Genomic DNA, 22,149 nt, shown 5'->3' on the forward strand with positions numbered 1-22,149 from the left:
ATTTTTAACATCAAATTTTATCGCTAAAACCAAGTTTTTTTAACTGGCTTTGGAAATCACGTGTTATCTGGGTTAATTCACTCGGCTTGACCGCATTTATAATCCCTGTTAATTTGGTCACCCTGTATATATTTCGTATGTCTATATATATATATATATAAGAATATAACATAAATTATGGGGCGGGAATTCAAATCTCACCGAGTCGAGCATTTTCTTCTTTAATGCTGCTGCTGTTGCAGTAAGGTCGGGTTTTTTTAACGAGAGCTATTAAGATTTTCCCATTCTCGACGTCGTCGACGCATAAGACCAAAGAGTCAGTCGCCTCGTTGTACAAAACGCAACGTCGTCGACTCGTCGACGCTTCGCTTGCAAGTCAGCTTCTTTTATTTTCATTTCATTTCCTTACCTCCCTCGTTTTTCGACGTGTTGAATAAAACTTGGAAAGATCAATATTTGGAATGGCGGATATATCGAAATTTCAAAAATGCGAACGGTAAAATAACGAAGGTTGAAATTGTTGGAAATATTGAACCTTCGATGGTGTCGCTAATTAGAACGACTATCGATCGGTTACGCTTGGAAAAAAAAAAAAAAATCAAGATTTCAAAGAGAAATTAAAATATATTCGAGAAGTTTTTCACATGAAATTCCGTCGCGGAATGATTTTCAAAAGTAATCGATTTCTTGTGATTTCCGAATCAATGAGATTACTCGCGGCTTCGCGTGATTTCTAAACTTCGGAAACCATTGATTTCTATAGCGTCAAAAAATGAACAATGATTGATTTTTTATAGATCAACAATAATTAAATCACGATTAGGGATAGGTGGGTACTCAATCAGTAACATAGATTATTGAAGAAATTAGAATAACCTTTTTTTTATACAATATAATAAACATTGTCGTAAACAATTAAGCTTTTTTCAAAAAAACTTAAGCATCGTGCGATTTCCAGCGACCTTAAGCGATTGCCTTTTTGATTTCGGATGAATTGGTTCAATGATTTCTTAAGTAATCAGCCTCTCGGATATATCCTCCATTCCAAATATCCATTCTTTCAAGTTTTTGACACCATCCACTTTTTTTTTTTTTTTTTTTTGCAATCCACCCCTCACAAATCTTATGGGAAATTGGCTTACGGTGAAAAGGAGAACACAGACGCCTGAAGTCTCGTGGCGATGAACGATTGTTTCTCTGTGTCAAAAATAGCATGGAATAAAGTCCCAATTAATCCAAAGAACCAAATACGTGATTCAGCCTTTTTCATGCCATCAAATATCTTAAAATTGGAAGATATTTTTACGCTTTCTGCGTCCGTGTTCGGGATATCGAAATTTACAACATATCATCCGAATCTCGCCAATTTTCCCCGTAAGATTTGTGACGCGTCCTTTCTAATTCCGCATCGTCCTTCTCTTTCCTTCACTCATTTTACTTCCAGCGTTCATTTACGTATTTATTTTTTTTGAATTTATTTCTCCTTTTTTCCTTTCAACTCAGCACGCTCCCGGTAATTCCGTCCTGCTATATTGTAATTACCATTTTCATTCGCGTTCGCTGTCGCTGTTGCTGCTTTCGTCCGTTCGAATTCATCAAAGTCTGAAATTTTCCCCGCTCCACACTCCTTTTTCTTTTCATTCTCTTTTTTTCACTCGCGTTTCTCAAACATTTTTCTCGTTTTGTTCCGTCTCTCCTCCTTAATTTTTTCCCCCCTTATTTCGTCGCGTCTCTTTTTCCTTTTTCTTTTTTTCTTTTTTCACATTTCTAAAGTACCTACACTCGCTTCGTTATATTTAATTTTTCACTTATTATCCGCGGACTAAATTTTTGTCAACCCTCGCTACGCTTGAATGTTTTTTTTTTCTTCCTCTTCTCTCGTTGCTATATGTATACTTTACGCTCGCCTGGGAGACGGACGACGATATCGACGTTAAACGTCGACGCGCTGACGAAGCAACGTCGAGACGTCGTCCGGGAGATCTGAGAAAAAGGCTGACCAAGGTTTGTTATGCGATCCGATGCGCGTCGTACTTCGTGCAACAGCTGACAATGATAATTGTGTCAATTGGCAGGAAAAACAAAGCTGATTCATTTTTGCTGTACATGTGTTATATGTATATATATACGCACATTATATATTGCGTATATATTGCGCACAACTACGCGAAGGCTGTGAAATTTCGTGAAATCGTTTTTGCGGGAAACGTCCCAGCTTTGATTTATGTAATAATATGTACTTGGATTTAATTCTTTTACACTTATATATATATATATCAAAGGAATTTTTATTTATATTTATTTTTTTTTCCGTTAATCGAAAAATTTGATTTGCGTGCTAGAACGAAAAATTTTTTCTAGTTCAATTTTAAAATATCGCTCGTGCGACTTTTGTATTTTTTATCCGATTAACGCGTGAAAAGTCAGAGAAACAGCGACAGAGAAATACTCCATTATTAGGTGGATGGGAATTTCTGTTTGATATAAAAAAAAAAACAAATCTCCAGCTTTTTCGATCGTAATATTTTTCACCCTCTCGAATGATCCAATCAATTTTTTCGGACTACCTTAACAAATTGACGAAAATCAGCATCCTAATTTTTACTCGATACAATGAATAATCGCATGAAATATGGTATGATTGAATTGATCGGTGAAAAAAAAAAAAAAAAGAAAGTCTTTCGTTCTTTCGCTCCAATTTTCAATTCCGCGTTACGTTATACATATATATATATATATCAGACGTTTACATTTATCGTGCCAATTTTTTCCTCCCCTTTCTTCGCGTTTCTTTCTTTCGTTTTTTTTTTCTTTTATCCCTCTTCCTCTCCTCTCTCTTTCTTTCCCGCCCCGACGTTTTTTCCTACGTGTAACGAACACGTGGCACAATATTTATGCAAATACATCAAGCTGCGTAGTAGGTGTACCACGTATACGTACAACGCGTGACTGACGTTCGTTCGGTAAGTTGCAATTTTCCTGAGCGACAAGGAGTTTCCTTGTTACGCGGTACATGTACATTATATATTTATACATACATACATTATCTTTCGTCGAGTCAGGTACGTGTACACGAGATAAGAGTTGTAATTCTCTACCTGCAACAGGGGCAAGATTGACGAGCGATGAACGCCGCTTGTTTTTGAGAAACGAGCCGAAATTCTTACAGTTTCTGCAAAGAGACGACGAAGAGAAGAAAAAGTAAGATTATAAACGAATGAAAACAAAATAAAACAAGCGTCCGCGGGAGACGCGAGAGCGTGGAGAAGAGGGAAAAATCAGCCAAGTATTTATATTGTAATCTCATTCAACGCAACAATGATAATTAAACTTTTTTTTTTGTTCTACAGCGAAAAAAACATCCGTATCATGTGCAAATATTTACTCCTCACCGAAAATGAAAGTGTATGGAAAATATTATAATTTGGCACAGTTTGTTCTTTCCGTTTGTGTATATATGTACATTTTTATATATTATACGTACAAGAAGTCTTTCAGGAGTAAATAAATAACAGCCTCTGTAAGCAGAGGATATATTTCTCTTTCTTTGGACTCGGAACGTCTTTCTGTTGGCGTCATTTTATTCCCGAGTTGCAAACGGGGTGAGGATTTCTCCTGAGAGAGAGAGAGAGAGAGAGAGAAGAATGTGAGGATAGGATAAACGTAGATCTATCGTATCTACCTTCTTTTGTCTCACTTTTCTCGGATAAATTATCCATTCGTTTTGCGTGGTGTGTAAAAGCAACGAAGGAGGGAAACAAACGTCCAGCTGTAATTTAACTCCTCCTCAGCCCGCGAGCTGTATGTAAATTCAGTAGGTTTTTTAAAGGAAACAGAGGTGCAGCGGGGTTGGATCTATGAGACCTGAACCTTTTTTCAAACGCGAGAAGATCCGGAGAGAATAATTATTATATTCTACCTTCCCCCGCCCCTCGACCACCACCACCCTTCAAATCCTTCCTCCTTCCCTTTCCTCACCTTCGAGAATTTATTTCATCCCCTTACTGCCGAGTTTTAACGATCTATTTACTTATTGCCAACGCCTTTCCTTTATGTATATACATACATAAACATTCACGGAGATACAATGATAAACAGAATCCGAATATCGTTTGCCGTTCTCGTCCAGTCGTAACTAATAAAATATACCTTCCAGTTTTCAAGATAAAGGGTTTTGCGAAATGGACAGTATTTATTCGAGCCGATCGTGAGATAGCTACGGGTGGGCAGAATTACTTTTCATAATTTCATCTTTCTCCTTTCATTATTTTTACTTCGTTTTACCCTCGTCCCTCGAATAATTCCTACTGCATCACATTTGTATAAATATTCTTGATTTTAAGACACTCGTGCAAATTTTAGGTACATAATGCGAAATGCGACTGTACATCGTTCCCGTTATTATTACTATTATAATTATACGTTACACGGGTACCTATAATCACGATGCCGACCTTTTAAGGAGGACTTGATAAGTTCTCGCCGAGGGACTCGGAAACCCACCTGCGGTTATAATTATAACCGACACGTTTTTACCCTGTGCACTTCGTGATAATAAACTGGAAGTTAATTGCTAAAGTTAAAAGATCCAGGGAGTCGTTTACCGTCGAGAGATCCGTAGGAGAACTCCTCTTCAGTAATGATTATTTAAACTTTACCGAGCCTGGAGCGTTCTTGTCATCACTGCTCTTCCTAATTCGTTTAGTCTCTATTATTTCCCGACGAGGATTACAAAGTTTCAAATCGAAGCGTTCAGGGGCTTACTGTCTGTCCGCGAAATATTCGCGACGTTCTTGATTAACCTTGCGAGTCACCCGTTATTGTGCCGAGTCAATTTTTCTAATCTGAAATCTGATTGCCAATGTGGCGGACAAAAATATCAAATTTTATCGAATGCGGTAAAAAAACTCTACGCGGGAGTTTTCGGGCTCGCCGATTGGATTCGCCGTACCGAATTTTCAAGATCTGATCTCAGATTCGTAATCAGCGACGCCAAAAACCCACGTACAGAGTTTTCTCTCCAGATTCGTTCGAATTTGAAATTTTCGTCCGCCCTATTGGATCCGACATCTTGAACTTTTAAAACACAATTTTCACGATTTTTTTCATTTTATTTACTTTATCAAAATTTATGCCTACGCATACATGTGTTTAATCAATTAGCGTGCAGAAGCTTCGGCGAAATTGAAAAGTTACCGTTTAAAATTTCCTTACAATCTTGCTTGGATATGTATATATATATATTTAATATATATATACACAGGTATATGGTATACCTATATAATAATTTTTCGTAATTATTTATAAACTTTTCCTTCGACTCTCGCAGCTTTCATCCTGCAGCTTCCTTACTTCTTTAATATCTCGATCCTTTTACGAAGGAGACGTTTCGAAAATTCTTCCACCTTCGGCACGGGAATTAATAAGCTTGAAACTTTTGGCATACGCTAAACAGCTTTTCGTTTCTTATTCATTACCAGCCTGCATGTTTATAATATATAAGCCGATCCGTTTACCGGTTTCTACAATCAGCTCCTCCGCTTCTCCCATAAACGGAAGTATATAAACTGTGATTATTTATGTTTTGAGAAAACAGTTTGAAACTTTGCTATATGTATATATATATAATATACTGAAAGTTACGAGGAAGGAAAACGGTGGTCCGTATTATACACGTCGATTTGTAACCGTTTGTTGGAAAAATCAAATTTTTACACACTCGGTATGGATTCAAACAAATCAACAAACACGGGACTCCGACGACTGGGTAACTGGTAATTATTTATTTATGTATATATATATATGTGTGTGTGTGTGTGTAAATTATAATTTGATGGAAATTGACGACTCACTTTGTCCTCGGCAGTCGCCCTTTGTTATTCGGTTTGACAAAATTGTGTTACAAGAGAGATGTAATTAATTCGTATACGCCGTCGGCTGCATCCAACCAGTGACGATTTGAAACTCGATTTCATTTTTATTCCTTCTCTTCATCCCGCAGTCCCGTTCCTCGTAACAAGATTTGAATATACGTACCGAATAAATTGGCTACAAATTGGCAACACCCGTGTATATATATATATGTATGTATATATACATCCATGTTTGTGTATTTTACCTAGAAGTACGGAAGGTTGTTGGATTTTATTTCGAAACGTGTAGGTGTGAGTTACCTGTATTGTGAGTTGCGTCAGCACTTCGTTTAACTCTCTCTCTCTCTCTCTCTCTTTCTCTCTGCAGAAATCGTTACAAATTTGCAATAAATGGATAAAATTGAAACAAGTTCAACTAGAGAGAGAGAGAGAGAGAAAAAAATATACACGACATATGTAGCGAAACAATAATTCGTGGTATAAACCTTTCGGACGGTTAAATCCGCATGCATCGGTTCACAGATCCCGGCCCCTTTATAAATTATTACGTCGTTGAAAATTGCTTATTCGATTCAATTTCCATAACTGGTTCATAAACATTGTGCAGAGAGAAGAAGAGAGAAATCGAGAGAGGTAGAGACAGAGAGGGAGAGAGAGAGAGATCGTTTTGTTCTAAAACCTCCAGAGTCTAGGTTTACATATATATATATACATATATTATGTATTATAGGTATATAATGAATATCTTTCGCCCCGTTTAAACAGCAAATCTTGCAAACCGTGTGAATATTACAATAATTCAAACTGAATTGTGACCGAATTAACGCCTCCTGCACACCGCTGGGAAATTAAACTCCCCTTTCTTCTGATCGCGGGATTACGATTTCGTACAACATAGCTGAATTTTTTAACAGAGGAAGGGACGATCGGTTGATAAAATTTCAAAGATCGTCGTCATCTTCTTTTCAACTTTCAAAAAAAAAAAAAAAATAAGTCCGGGCTAAAACCTTAAGTAAACTTGTAAAACAAAAACGTAGAAAACATAAATATAACAGAAATCAATGATGTTCAACATATTTATAATAACTATGATGTAATTCGTAAATTTTCAACTCACAAAACCGGATAAATAAATCATTATTTGGAGCAGACGTTTCTTTTTTTTTTTTTTCTTACAAACTTTTTTTTCTCACTTTTCGCGTATAATTAATAACAGATTGTGATCGTCAAATTTACAAGTACAAAAGACAAAAACAGAATATATTTCTAATCCGTTGGCATGAATTTTCTACAACGTTAATTACTTTTTTTTTTTGTTTTCTATTCTACCGATCACTTATTCAATTCTAGAAAATCTTCCGATCTGTATTTCTAATCTGTTGAAATCAGTTTTTACCGACGTTATTGGATATGTTTTTTTTTTTGTTTTTCTTTTTCTTTTTCTTGCAAACGAAATCAAATCCGAACGCACGTAAATTCAATTAAAATTCGAGATATTCTTCGAATGTATCTATATTTCAATTCACAATCCCCACGCGCAACGTACAATTTCACGGATTTTCTAAAATCACATTTCCAGCGACTCTTTACGTTAATTAAGCAAGCAAGATTTTCAACTCGTTGTGAAAAAAAAAAAAAAATAGCTTCGGACCGGTGTTCAGCTTGTGTACGGTGTGTTTTATTTTATTTCTCAAGTTGTTATCTGTACGGTTGCATTCATGCAGTAGTAGCTGTAATCAGTTAGGTAGGCGTTTTTAGTCTCGGCACAGGGAAAGCGTTCCAGTATCGCTGATCCGATCATCGTTTTTTTTTCCTCCTTTTTGTTGTTTTTTTATTTTTCTTTTTTCTTTTTTTCTTTTCATTTCGATACTTCTCTCGCTACAAGATTCACGGGGGCGAAATTCCTCGAGTGGAATTATACAGCAGTGTCATTGCTCGTTTGTACGACGTCTCGCAAGCTCCGGTATATATGCACCGAACATCGTTGCGCCTCCTTATCTGCATCTACTAAATCCGATTAACTTGAAACCTCTTCCGCGTATCCCAAGCTGCCGCCGCACCCTTTCCCGTATCTTATATCCACAGGTTAATTAAACCGCGTCTCGTTTCACTTGGCGAAAACGAGAAACAAGGGTAAAAGAAAACAACCAAAAGCAAAAAAAAAAAAGACAATGAAAAATTAGCGTCTCGTTACAGGGAGCTTTTACATTTGAACGATAGTAGGGATCGATGATCCTTTGCTCACTCCTTGATTGGTTCGGTTTTACAAACTGAAACGTGTCGCGATGTTTTTTTTTTAAAGAAGAAAATACTAATGACAATAATTTTACCGTAACTTATACCATTATACTGCCGTCCTTAGCACAAAATGTCGTTTGTGTCTTTTGGCTAAAACAGAGAAATTTAGGGACAAGGTTTGTCGATGGTTTTTTGTTAGAAAAAAAGTACGATTTTTTTTTTAAAGCCAAAAAAAAAAGAAAAGAGAAAACCTTCGTCGTGTCGGTACAGAGAAATTTGATAGCCGGATGATGATGATAAAAAAAAAAAAAAAAAAGAAAACAATGAAAAAAAGAAAGTATAACGTACAATTGAAATTCGATAAAAATTTACGAGTCGGTAGACCCTCTGGAAATGGAAATCAGTCTACCCATAAAATTGGGATGCCCGTTTGAAATTGGTTCGGTTTCTCTTCCGCCCTGTTTTGGAACGGCCAACGTTGATCCGGCACTCCGAAGGTTGATCCTCTCGATCGTATAAAGTATAGTATCTGTATCTACATTCATTGCCTGCCGTTTAGGTTCGGATGCCTTTTAAAGGTTATATAATAGTAACCGTACGTAAGGCAACGTAAAATTTCAAAATGGCAAATAGGCCGTAAAAAGTGAAAAAACAAAAAAAACAAAGAAGAAATTTTACGCCGTGTACGGAGCAGAGATTCGCCCCCATTTTATCGCGGGTTGACGCTGAAGCTCGTTGGCACTAAAATCAACGAAGAAGGTAATAATAAAAAAAAAAAAAAAAAAAAGAAGAAGAAGAAGGAAAAAATAGAAAATAAAATTACCTACGAACACACAAGCGTCGTTTTTACGCCATAGGAACCCCTTTGTGCTTTATTCTGCACCCCGCGTCGTAAGTTCAGCGATAAACTCTAACAAGACCCTTGGCCGTGTCTCGATAGCGATTCGATTTTATAACATAAACGACGCTCGTCACGCCCCGAAGCGAGTCGAACTTGCATGTATGTAAATTCCTTGAGTGGTAATTTTGCGCTTTACTGGTCAATGTCGACACGGTTGCTTTCTATCGTTCATTTTCGATTCATTTCGTTTTTTTTTTTGTTAGATTCTAACCAAAATTCCACCCTCGAGCCCAACCCTTCAGAGTCATAGTGTTAAGTATTCTTACCAGCTATTTTATATCCGTCTTTTTTTTTTTTTGTATATTTAGAGAACTTTGAAAACACATTTATTTGCAATTTTTTATTTTTTTTTGCTATTTCTGATAGTATACTAACCGGTTTTCAATACTCGAGAGTAATTATTGCGATATAATGTGAATTATTATCGATAGAAACAAATTGAGTGAGAAAAATCGTAAAAAATGAAGGAACAGTTCATTTCAGAGAAAGTTACCCCTCTACACGAGTACATATTTTACATAGATTATAAGTTTTCGGTATTACTGATTACGAGTCTGAAATTCGATTTTAAAAATTGAAGATGGTGGATCCAATATGGCGGACAAAAATTTCAAATTCGATCGAATCCGGCGAAAAAACTCTGTCCAGGGGTTTTTGGGCTCGCTGATTCCGAGTTTGAAATCAGATTTTGAAAATTCAGTGCTGCGAGTCCAATCAGCGACCCCAAAAACTCTTGTACAGAGTTTTTTGACCGTATTCGATCAAGATTGAAATTTTTGTCCGCCATATCGGATCGGTCATCTTGAATTTTTGAAATCTGATTTCAGATTCGTAATCAGCGATTCTAAAAACCACAGAATATTATCTTGTTATAAAAATTGACTCGGCACAATAATGTCTGACTCAAAGGGTCAAGGCTAGTTCTATCGTTTCAACCGATCTCACCGCCTCTGCCACGGCTTCGATAACCATTAGTTCAATGGCTTTCGTATCGACTTCGACTCCTTTGCTCGAGTACCTCGATATGTTTAGGTACTCACCAGAAACACCGCACGTATCACCAGACTCGATTTGTCGGCCAAGTTCGAACGGTTTTAATACCCTTGCTTGCGGGTCCTAATATCGACGATTGAAAATTTCAGTAATTTTACTTGATTGAAAAATGGTTGATAATGGGAAAACCACTCGAATTGGTCACTTGACACTGCGGTGAGAAAAATCGAAACCTTTTTTTTCAGGCGGAACGGAATTCTCTGGCAAATTCGCATTTCCATTTTCGATTTTTTTCACCAGTTTCTGAAATAAACTTTGAAATCATAAAATTGTCGAGTTGGCTTTCTGAAAAAAACAAAAAAATTGGCATTACGTATTACGGGATTGATTGAGTTTTCGAATGTGCATCGCTTCGAGTGCGCTCACCTGCCAATGGCGTTCCGGTATCATTGATAAGGTCAAGAGTCGAAATGATCGAATGACGGAGAGGTTAAAAGGTTCGGAAATTGATAGGCGCGTCTATCGCGTACGAACGTCGATGCGTTTGGCGGTGATTCTGCTTCACCGCAGCTAAAAGCCAGCTCGCGATAGCCGAAATTGGAACAGCTCTACGAATTATTATACCCACAGGATTATTGCCGGGGCTTTTCGCGTATCTCGGTTAATAATTCGTCGTGGCGAAGCGAAGAATATTTTCGACATCGGTTCGCAGTTACTTAACGCAACGCGTCGGACTCGCTTGCAAAAATTCATCTTGAATTCTATTCGTTTCTTGGCGCAGAAACTCACCCGGTAATGTAGTTTGTTTCCTTTCTCTACTCCGATCCCCTTGGCGTGTTTCTGAATCTCTTCGTGTTCGCGTGCCAACTCTGGGAGTGTTCTTTGCTTCTACCATTGCGCTTTTAATAATACCCACTTTGGAAGGAAAATATTCAACTAGCCGTGTTGCGCGTGAGTTTGTGGGAGAATGAAAGGGTCGGGGTATCGGATTTTCAAAAATGCGAAATTCTAGTTCGCAGAGTTTGAAAAATATTCACTAATTTACGAAATGTATCGAAAAGTCACACGGTGTAGACTCGGAAAAATCAACAAGATTATCGCAGTTTTTACTTCTCATCATCTTTCGTGATATAGGAAAAGTATCGGTTTCTATTTTCAACGTTCAGTTTTTAGAAAAATATCAGTCTAAAAAGACAGACTCTCCTTACCTTGTCGCGGTGATGAAAAATATAGCGAAAAAACTGTTTTTCAACTTGTCTATACCTTTACCTTTGTAATTTTCAACTCTTCTGTTATACCTATTTCGATTTTCTAGAATTAGTAAAAATTCGTGACACGTCGATGTATTCGCGTCCTTGAAAATTTGACACCGCGATACTTTTGCTCACTGATCATTCAACATTTTCACCCCCCCCCCCCCCCCCCCGCGCAAGAAAATCCTCTTCAATTTTCTTCTATCTTTTAATTACCCTGTTACCCCAAAAAACTTGGAGCGGCATATAACGTGTAATAAAGTGTTATAAGCAGCGCGCCTTTGTCGCCTTCGGACAATGTAATATCTTCTTCGTAATCTTATCGCCGAGCTGTTTTATATTGCGAAGTATCACCTCATTCCGTTGTAATTAAAAAGCCGCGCCTTATCTCGCTTGAGAAATTTTTCTTTTCACTCTCTACTCCCTAAATTCTCTCTTCGTTTAATTGCTACACTTTCACGACTCTCCTCGATCACATCTCGATAACGTTCCCGGTTCCTTTCAACGTCTCGTAATTAAAAAAAATAAATAAATAAATAAAAATTGCCATTCACCTGCGGTGGTCAAACGATTTTCTTTTACGTCCAAAGAATAATGAGAAATTTGCCAGACTTTTTTTTTCTCTCTGTCTCCCTCCTTTCCATGCAAAAAAGGGAACGAAAATGGATGAAAAATCCTGAACCACGAACAAAGTCAACTCCTGTCACGATCATTCGCGAAACATGTAATTATCGCCGTATATGCATACAAGCGTGCCTCGCGTTTATCGAGATTTCACGTGTACATATACGTTATATATGGGGCATTCCACGCCAACTCAGTTAAAGGTTGACCATGACATTTTTTTATTTCACCAAAAATTTTTCCTACGTCAGTACGATCCCTGTAAAGCTTACAAAGAATTTTTCAAATGTTTTTAATCACGCCTCTTTACCCTGTGTTTGTTTAAACCGGTCTCAAAAATACCCAAATTTATTTTTATGAAACCAAAAAGAGAAAAAAAAAAAGACATTTGGTTTTCGAAACAGAGCGGGATCTCGTTTAGTCGTACCGATTTTTAAGAATCATTCTTTATATTGTTTTCCTCGTTTTTTCTATAAGCATACCTGTTGAAACTATGTTGTAAAATTTTGAAAAACCAAATCGCGAATGCGTTTTAGAACCAGAGAAGTAATAAAAAAAAATCAGTAATCAGTTTTTTTTAACGACACCCGTTTTACTCGATTCTTCCAGTTACTCTAACAAATGAAATTTTTCTCAGCGTAGGAAAAATCTTTGGTGAAATTTAAAAGTCTCATAGTCGACCGTTTACCGAGTTGACGTCGAACGCCCTATGTAACGCGATGGTCGGCAAGGTAAGAGAGAAACAAACACGGGGATCGAGTCAAGTGAAGGAGGTTGGCGGTGAAAGAAAAAAAAAAAAAAGAAAACCACTAAATGGAAGAAAGAAAATTAAAAAAAGGAGGAAAAATAAGCGTCGCCCCGAAGTCGGCGTTGCGGGTGGTTTAAAAGGCCCCGTTACGCACGTACGCGTAATTATTCCGGTTTTATGTTATACGGCACCGAGGTTCTCGGGTTCCGCTATGTAAGCCAGCAGCGTGCGTTAATACCCGCGTTTCTTAGCCGCACGAAACGAGTCACGCTTAGAGACGACGGCGACGGTGGTGAAATACGTACGTTTTTCTTGTAAACCCGTTCAAAGATCGTCAGCGCCGCTTCCGCGGTTCACCGGAAGTCCGATTCCTTGAAGATATCGGTAATAACGGAGAAATTAAGAAGTATTGTTTACGGTAGAACGACGACGACGACGAATCGCGGAATGTACGCGGTAATTCCTTTCCAGGGAATTTCTCTCGACCCATTTCTTTTTTCCGCTTCTGTTTCTCTGCCGATTTTTTTTTCTTTTTTTTTCTTTCTTTTTTACTCTTCTTCTATTTTTCGTTTTCCTACCATCCTTCATTCCAGAATCAGGTTCTCGTCCTCGGCTGCAAGCTTCTATCAAACAACGGAAATGAAAAATTTTGTACGAATGAAAAGCCGAATGCTGCTGGATTTTTGACTCCGTTTCTTCGGTCAATCCGATCTTCCAGGGCTCGTTTCCTCATTTATTCATTCATTCGTTCGTTCGTTCGTTTGTTCGTTCGTTCCCGAGTCCGTTCGTCAATCTGGTAAATTACTGTAATTTACGCGTACTCGACCGTCCTTTGTTATACGGGAATATCGGCCTCCGTCTGCTACGCCGACGATTGATTGCTCAATTTTTTTTTTTTTTTTTTCCTAATTAGGTCTCGGTAGTTCTTTTAGGTAACGGCTGCTCTATTTAGGGCGGTAATTTCCATTTGGCGATTCGAGGCCGAGCGGAGGTTTTATTACAGCTTTATAAAAATTGAAAATTGAAAATTAAAAATTAAAAATTGCGTAAAAGAGTATAGGTATTATAGTTAATTTTTGGCATCCTTTTCTTCTCGTTACTCGAGAGTATAAATTCTCGTTTCGTTATTTATCTCGCTTTTGTATACTTGCGGTATAATTACTTGCGTCAATATAGATACAAAATTTGACTGTTTGTTGTTACTAATCAACCGCGACGATGCTTTTACCGAACAATAATTGCCTGTTATAATTTGTGCAAAATAAAGATAATTGAACGAAAACATAAGAGAGAGAGAGAGAGAGAGAGAGAGAGAGAGAGAGGAAAAATTTGCTGGCTGGCTTCTTCGTGTACCTACCTTACACATACAGCAATACACGTTACACGGTGAAATTGCCGTGTAATAATTCCATCGTTGAAATTTCACGGGAAGAGGGTGAAGGGAGAAGGGAGAGGATCAGCCCTCGTCGCGCTGATCATGTTTATATTCCATTACGGAATGTGGCTGTATCGTCTACGTGTATAGGTGTAAAAAAAAAAAAAAAAAAAAAAATCAAAAAATCAGAGAATACTAAAAAGTCGAGGCAACCTCAACGAGATCAGATTCATGGCTGCCCCGCCATCTAGACGAGGACATCTGAACCGACGGTTAAGGGGAAACGTTCAGTGAAACTCTAGACTTTTTCAATTTGCTTAAAATTTGAACTCGTAACAAAGTTCCGTAAAACACGTGGCTTTAACTAAGTTACAATCAGTTACGTTCGAGCGATTAATTTTTTAACTGTCCCCTTAAATGTTTGAAAATACGTAGAGAAGGTTCGAATCGGTTTTCTTTTACTCTCAATAAGTCGAGAAGCGAAAAAACAAAAAGGAAAGTCGTCCTTCTCATCTCTCTCTCTTAACGTTTTGAATTTTCTTCTATCGTATGTTTGAAGATTCGAAATAATATATCATTCCTCTTTATCTTATACGTGGCACTTTTATATTTCATTCTCTTTCCCCAGCGTGCCTCGCTGAACTCATAAAGGCGGAGAGACTTTACATACATCAATTTTTCGAGAAGAAAACAAACCAACAAAAAAAAAAAAAAAAAATAACAAAGAGAAAAAAATATCAGAAAAACAAAAAAATTTTTTATAGCCAAGAGCACTTTGGCCATGAAACATTGAGCGCGTTTACCTTACCGCTCGGTTCTTCACCGCTTTTTAATCTGTTTTACCTATACGCGCGAAAGTTATAAAATATTACCCTTTTTTACATAAATTACGGGTACATAGGTGGTTACGTTGCACGTACGATCCGTGACACGTGAAATTATCTACTCCGTTTTAATCCCACACGACTCTGGAGTGACTTATTTCAAGCCATGGCTCGATGCAGAAAATCCCTGGTTAAGTTTGTTCGGAATTTTGTTGTTATAATGTGGTAAATTACCCTTCGTCTGACTTTTAATTTGCTCTTCGTTCTGTACAGTTGACTCGCAATTTTATCCACGTAACTGTATACCTGTATATGTACATGTTTGAAAGTTAACAAGAGTCGTCTGGAAACTTGAATATGAAATTTCCGAAAAGCATCTCTCGGTTCGAGGTATTAAACGCGTCTAAAATTCTTTAAAAAGTACCCTTTTGAACTCTCTATTTTATTCCCCGCGTAAGCCAGGAACGTTGTACGATGCCGGTAGCAAAAAATCGTCACTGTCGTGCTCTTTCTTACCGACATCAATAACCCCCGCAACTAGGCAACCGGATACACGTCCGTGTTTGCAGGGTTGCGTATCGTAGAATTTTTCCCTGCGTTTACAGTCAATCTTCTAACAACAATTCAATCATACATATTGAAAATGGAGTTGTTTCTGGTTAACTTATGTACCAATTTCTTCGAACCAGTAATCGAACCGTGGTTCAGAATACAGCAGTGATTTTTTGGCGACGCAGCTGACAAAGATCGAGCAACACAGAGAAATCAGTGTAAAATTCGCTTTCACGTAACTTCGGGGTTGGAAGAACAGCCCCCCCCTCCATTTTTTTTCTCGGTCCCCCGTGACTCGAAACACACGATCCCAAAGGTATATTAATCACGTGATCTCTCGCACCCTGATTTATGGTCGGCAGCGTTATCAGACGAACCAGAAACTGTGTGCAAGTGTGTGTTTCTAATCGTCGAGATTGAGACGCGTCGAATTTCGCGCTGCGGATTCAGCCGGTTATAAAATCCGGTTGAATTGTTTCTAAGGTCGTTGGGTTGGCAAACTGGCTTCTGCGTCTTGACGTATTTTTTTTTTTTGTTTTTTTTTCCTTCCTTTTTCGTTCAACTCTTGTTAACTTTCAACCCGTTCGTCGTACCCTGAGCTTTTTAATTAACGCAGCAATTTCTTACGCGTCTGGCCTGTCTATTTCACCTCTGGGATTCGAGCCGGGGAAATTCGAGGAGCCGAACCTACCTCAAGGATTTTTCTTTCACGCGGTGTAATCAGTACGGACCTTGAACGAGTCGTTTGCCTTTGAAAAACGACACGTCTCATTACGGCGTTTAGATCTGACGTTCCCCGAGTCGGTCGCTGTCTATTTAATCTCTTGAAATCGTCTCCTAACCTTCGTCGTCTATAAGCCTTGACAATGGGATCTAAACATTCTGTAGAATCTACCACGCAGATTCTAACGTAAGTGGTAGAAAAATAACACCCATCTTATAACCCCTATCGCTTTTCGTCTCTAGTTCCACACTCGAAGATTCCATTGTCGTTGGCTTCTTCAGGTCTTTACAAACGCATGCGCAAGTGTTATGTAATAAGGTTCTTCTCCTCTTTTATCTCGATTTCGAATCCGAAACGAAATACATATCGTTTTTCATTTCTTTCCCCCTGCGCTCATTCTTAGTTTCTCATTCCAAAAGGACTCGGCTCATTTACGTCCGGGACTTTTTTTTCCATCTCGTTGACACACGATGTGACCCCTCTTACACTTTCGTCTGCTGCAACAGTAGTCACGTCCTTCTTGAGATATTGAATGAAATTTTTCTTCTCCTTTTTTTTTCCTTTGTCGTACGCTCTATGAGACGGGATGTCTGGCGCAAGTTTTTTTTTTTTTTTTTTTTTTACCTAATGGACGCGTTCAATGTTGGGCAGTAAAATAAGTCAGTATCTTTAATTGTTACTCTGAAATATGCAGTGCATAAAAGTTTTTGACAAGAGAGAAAGGAACAAGAAGGAAAGCAAATGAATCTCTTGAAATTCTGACGGCAAGTCAAGTTATCCGAGCGGGGTTGAAATATCGTCGTTTAGTCGGTTAATCAGGACTGAAATTCCAGCGAGATCCTTGCTGAGCTTGTCCTTTGTTTGACAATGATCGATGCGTCCGCGTGTAGAATCGGTATGGTCGGTGATACCTTTACCTTTGTCAATGTTGGGAAAAGAAGGAAGTAATTATACACAGGGGAGAGTGGAAAGAAGGGAAGGTTGAGCAACGGAAGTTTGGAGGGGTGGTTTTGCGTAAGGTTGGTATAAGACGAGGCCAAAGAAGTTATACGGCACTTGGGAGTTCTTTGAAAGGGACGAACGCACCGGAACCCGCATGAAAATCCTTCGAATATCCTGAATAGTTTTTCAAGATCCGTTCGCACAGCCTGTAATAGGTATATGTATATATACCAAGTTTTAGGGGTCGAGGTGAGAAACCTGTGAGAAAATTCTCCGCCTCCATCGAGCAACACGTGTTACCGAGGAAATTCTCCTCCCCTCGATTTCCTCTCAAGTATCGGACGGTAAAATGATTCCCGGTGAGTATGAACACCACGAAAATACAATCGTGATAAAAATCCGGAACTTCGAGACCCTTCGAACGACCGATTTTCTTGCCGCCCGGTTACCTTCGACCCCTCCCCCGTTTTCCTTCACGAAAATTTCACCGGCTGATGGTGAAAGGTGATTAAGGTCACGCCTCCGGATGGTCCGTCCATTGTGGAAATGGATCTAGGAAACGCGAGGACGCGGGTATAATCTGCCGACGACAAGATCCAGGAGCTAATGGTGGTTATTGTAGCCGCACTAACGGCCAGGAGTGTTCGACGGAAGTGGAGTGAGTCAGACAATTTGGCAAATCGCTCCAAACCACTCCAGGCCTGATATTCTGCCCTACATATTATGGCGTAATTCCTGCACCGTAAGCACGCATGGACATCGACGATGTGAGAGGAATGAGAATGCGAGAAACGGATCGTTGAACGTGCATCGTCGATGATCCTTTCTTCTCATCGGTAAGGCGAAGCTGAAAGATCCTCAATTGTAATTTGAATTGTTTCCAACTTGGCGCGAGACTCGCTGAGAGCTTTTGACACTCTTGGGGTATGGTTTCTGCACAGAGTGGGTTCGGCTTTTCGATATGCCCGTTTCATCTCGGGCATGCAGCTAAAGGATTGAGTCAGTCGCGTGCTTGCGGGCGTAGACGCGACTTTGACTACTAGCTATAAATACCGGACGGTATATTTAGCGTTCAATGGAGATCCAGACTCCGGAGAAGCCTTGGGTCAAAAAGCAAATGCGGCTACGTCTACCGGTCTCGGACCGATTTCAACCCGTCTAATCGGCTGGACAGAATTTTTACCATCGCTTTTTTATCCCCTGTTGCAACGTAATCGACGCGATTTTCTCCGACGGGTTTCCTAACGAACCCTATGTATCCACGTTACAAGCCACCCCCATCATCTGATATCCATTTGTCAGTGGAACGTGAGGGTCGTTTTGTCGAAGGATGAGGGGGAAAGGTTGAAGGGATTAGGTCGACTTTGACAATGACAAGTATATCGTTCCTTCATTTTCTTTTCTTTTTTTCCCCATTCCCGGTCCCGTTCCTTTGATACGATTTATTTCATCGGACCGAGGCCTGGCCATATTTGAGTTCGGGTTATATTATGCGAGTCCATTTCCGTCCGTGGTAAAGCTTTTCTAATGGTGTTTGGCTGAGCTGGTCTTCTTTGTGCTATGCTTTAAACCCTTCTTTTGTCAACCATCGTATCATACACTGAACCCGGACCACTTGATTTAGAAACGGAATCGTTGGATGCGCGTGCATTATGCCTGTAACGCCAAAGTGCAGGCACGGCTACAGAGAGCAAACGTTGAGTCAGTTTTTTATAAAAACTTTTCATTCCTTCAAGATTAGTATCACATAAATTGAAAAGATTATACCTAAAGGTATATGTATAAAGGTAACAACTGACTGTCGGGTGGGTAAAATTTTTTCACTTCCGTTCAACGGCGGTGTATACAAACTGTAAAAACTGTTCGTTAATCTTGTGCTTTTTTCACTCCGCGCCGCGAGATAAGACTGAAACAGAGATTAGGGTCTCAGATTGGGACCCGATCCAAATCCATTTTCTACCCTGAACACGAATAGGAAACTTCAGAGTTTCGATACGGTCTGTTTATTGCCTTGGTCAATCTTAGATCGGATAGTTTTTCTCGTCTTTTTCTTCTTCCTTCCTTCTCGAAACTCCATTAGCCTCCATGAATGAAGTCCTGAAATGGGTTAATCGAGGTTTAGGTTCGTAATTTCGATCGAGCGGCGGTACGGTGGACGTCTGATCGTGCGACTTGGAACATTTCATTGCAATTGCAGCAGTTAAAGTACAAACACACAACCGGTAGCGGACTCCTGTCTGTATTGTGGTTATGGAAGTACATCGTACGAACTGAGGGGGGAGGGGGGGGGGGGGAGGGGGATAGAGAGACGGAGAATGTAAAGAGCAAGCCCGACTAACATCCTGTTGGCTTGTTCCACAGTTTTTCTTGCTACAAAGAGAACAGCAGTGATGCCGAACTCGGTCGCGAGATATATCTAGTGATAACATGTGACTCATCACCGAGTTCAACAGACTTCCATTTCCATTTCCATTTCTTGATGATCGCATATTCAGGTCTTGGCAAACGAACCGATAATCTGATCATCGACTATACCGATACTCCACTTCCACTGCATGCCCTGAAATTTTGAATGGTGAATGAAGAGCTTTTGCGCTCGATGAAAAAATTGGAATAATTTATCACATCAATGAACGGGGAGAATTGACCCTCGCCTTTTATCGCTACAACGATGATTTACTCTGTTAATGCTGGTTTATTTGTTGCCTGCCAGCTTGCGCCGTTCGTCTTTAACATCGGTCCGCTTCTGCCTGACGTTCTTTATCGAATTATTATACCCGCATATATCGCACACTTGTTTACGAGATAAGAGGCCTCGTTCTTTTTCACCTTTCATCGACTCCTTTCACAACGATGAAGAAATTATTCACCACCGTCAAGTCACGTTATCTCATTCATATTGGATTTGAATCCAATCCCTGTACGTACAAAGATTTTAAACGATATCTCCGTACTTTCGGAACGATCGATACCAGGTTCGTAAAACTCGTAACGAAGCTCTCTAGTGTCGAAGAAAACAGGTACGTACGACAGGCCAATCGGATGTTATCCTTCCTTTTTTCATTTCCTGGAACGTTCGGTCCAAACTAAAACCACCATTTCCTAGGTTAATCACGAACGGAAGTAGCTTATCTCATACGGCAATGTCGGCACGCGGCACACGTGTCAAGTGACGTCACTTCAACTTCCCATTACACAGAAGGCATTATAAGCTGTAACGCGTCGTTGCACATACGTGAAATCCAGCAGCGGTGTAGCTTCATCGCCACTAATCATTGGAGCAATCATCTCATCAGCCGAACGTGTATATTCGTTCGTTCCGTATTCGCTGGGCGAGATGCTCAAGTCACTGTCCTCTTTCACTCAAAGAGTCGCATCACCGATGTGCAGTGACAGCTACTCCAACAACAATTTAACAATATACTCGCCGATTAACCAAACTGTAAAGGATCGATTTAAATATTTTTACACGGGCTCGACATTCGCTCTGCAATGAGGGGTAATCAAAGGTTTCAGGACCTCAGGAGTCTGCGGAAAAAGGATACGTTCAATATCCCGGCTGCGAAGGTCTTCCGTATATCTGCTCGTTGGATCTACTCAACTCGGGTTAAAAATAGAAGGGAAGCCTTCTTATGAATGTAAATAAAGAGACCCTCTGTTACGAATTGAGGGGTGCAGCTTTGGGTGTTGTCGTGACGTTATCGTAATTTTTTAATTTTCATCACATTTTACTTTTTCCAATTTCAAAAACATGATGATCTCGGAAATGGCTCGATTAAAAAAATCTACAGCTTACACGATGTTACAAAGAAACGATGGGTATGAAAAATTGCCATATCTCGTTTAATTTGAACTTCCGGTTTTACCGGAAATAAATCGATTTTCAATATTTTACCGAGAAATCCATACTTGCTTCTCCGTAATATTTTTTCTAAATAAACGATTAGGGTTTTCCAAGTTTATATATTTATTTGCAAATAAAAAAAAAGGATTTATAAATTTTTTCTTTTTCAGAATTTATTTTTTATTCTCCCGTTCCTTCATCCCTCCGCGATGTTACGGATGGAATGTGCCTCGGGTATCATTGTTTGCTCGTTGAATATGAGATGAGGAAAAAACAGGCTGCGCTGAAAGAAATCCGAGAAGCTTGCGTTGTCGGATTGTATTCCGAAACTTGAATCCTCGGCAAGGTGTAAATTGTCAACCATTATACCGATGTCCTTTGCTTACGCACGTGGATAATTAGTCACCGCCACGTGCAAATACGGCTCCAATTATAAACCGCGGATCGGGTCGCGTTTTTTCTGAATTTCTTACGCTGCACGGTAAGAACCGCATCATTCAGAGTGAATAATGCCAGATGCGTAGAAACAGATTGTGTGATCTGAGAAGCGAGAAAACGTCTTGTCACGTACCAGTGCTAACATTCTCATAGTTTGCTCACCGGATTCGGTTTAGTCACGAATTACCCGCTAATTACCGCAATTACGACTCAAACTGTCTTCAACTATCCGAGACTAAACGTTCCATCGGATTCAATTGTTCTTTGAAAGCACCACGCGAGGTTGGAGGGGGGAGCTTTTCGATTTTTGGACTTTAACCGCCGATTCAAACATCGAACGAACGTCAAAGCGGGTTCGGGAGAAAGTCGTTGAGATATTCTTGATCTTGGGTGCAGTTAGCTGCGAGAGTCGGTGGCTTGCAGAGGTCTTCGTGTGAGCTATTTGGTGAAGAATGCGATGCGAGCAAATCGAGAGAACGCGGTGCAAGGAGGCGAAGAAACTGAGGTCTGGATCGCAGCTGTTCCTTATAACGAACAACTCTCTAGACTCTCTCGTTGTTCCGTTACACCGGACCCTTTCAACTCGAGTTTTAAGGTCGAATTTTTTCCCCACTTATCGTTGAATTACCGCGGTATCGCGGTGTTTTGCAATCACCGCGAGATTTAGGCACGACCGATGATTATATACGACGGGAAATGGAAAAACCTTGAAGGTAAACACAGACGTCACTCGCACCCGACCCAGAACAATGGAAACACGTTGACTCGGGTCGTGTTCTTTGAGCTCTTTTACAAACCGGAACTTGGTTAACGAATTAGG

At 39.5% G+C, this 22,149-nt stretch overlaps 1 protein-coding gene across 5 annotated transcripts in view; it reads left to right on the plus strand.

Moving 5' to 3' along the window:
* The window catches only part of LOC107222725 (E3 ubiquitin-protein ligase MYCBP2), a 163,626-nt gene that overhangs the window by 106,228 nt on the left and 35,249 nt on the right, over nt 1-22,149 (plus strand). The window lies entirely within an intron of this gene.

This window comes from Neodiprion lecontei, chromosome 2, assembly GCF_021901455.1.
Source record: "Neodiprion lecontei isolate iyNeoLeco1 chromosome 2, iyNeoLeco1.1, whole genome shotgun sequence".
In the NCBI taxonomy this organism is placed as follows: Eukaryota; Metazoa; Arthropoda; class Insecta; order Hymenoptera; family Diprionidae; genus Neodiprion; species Neodiprion lecontei.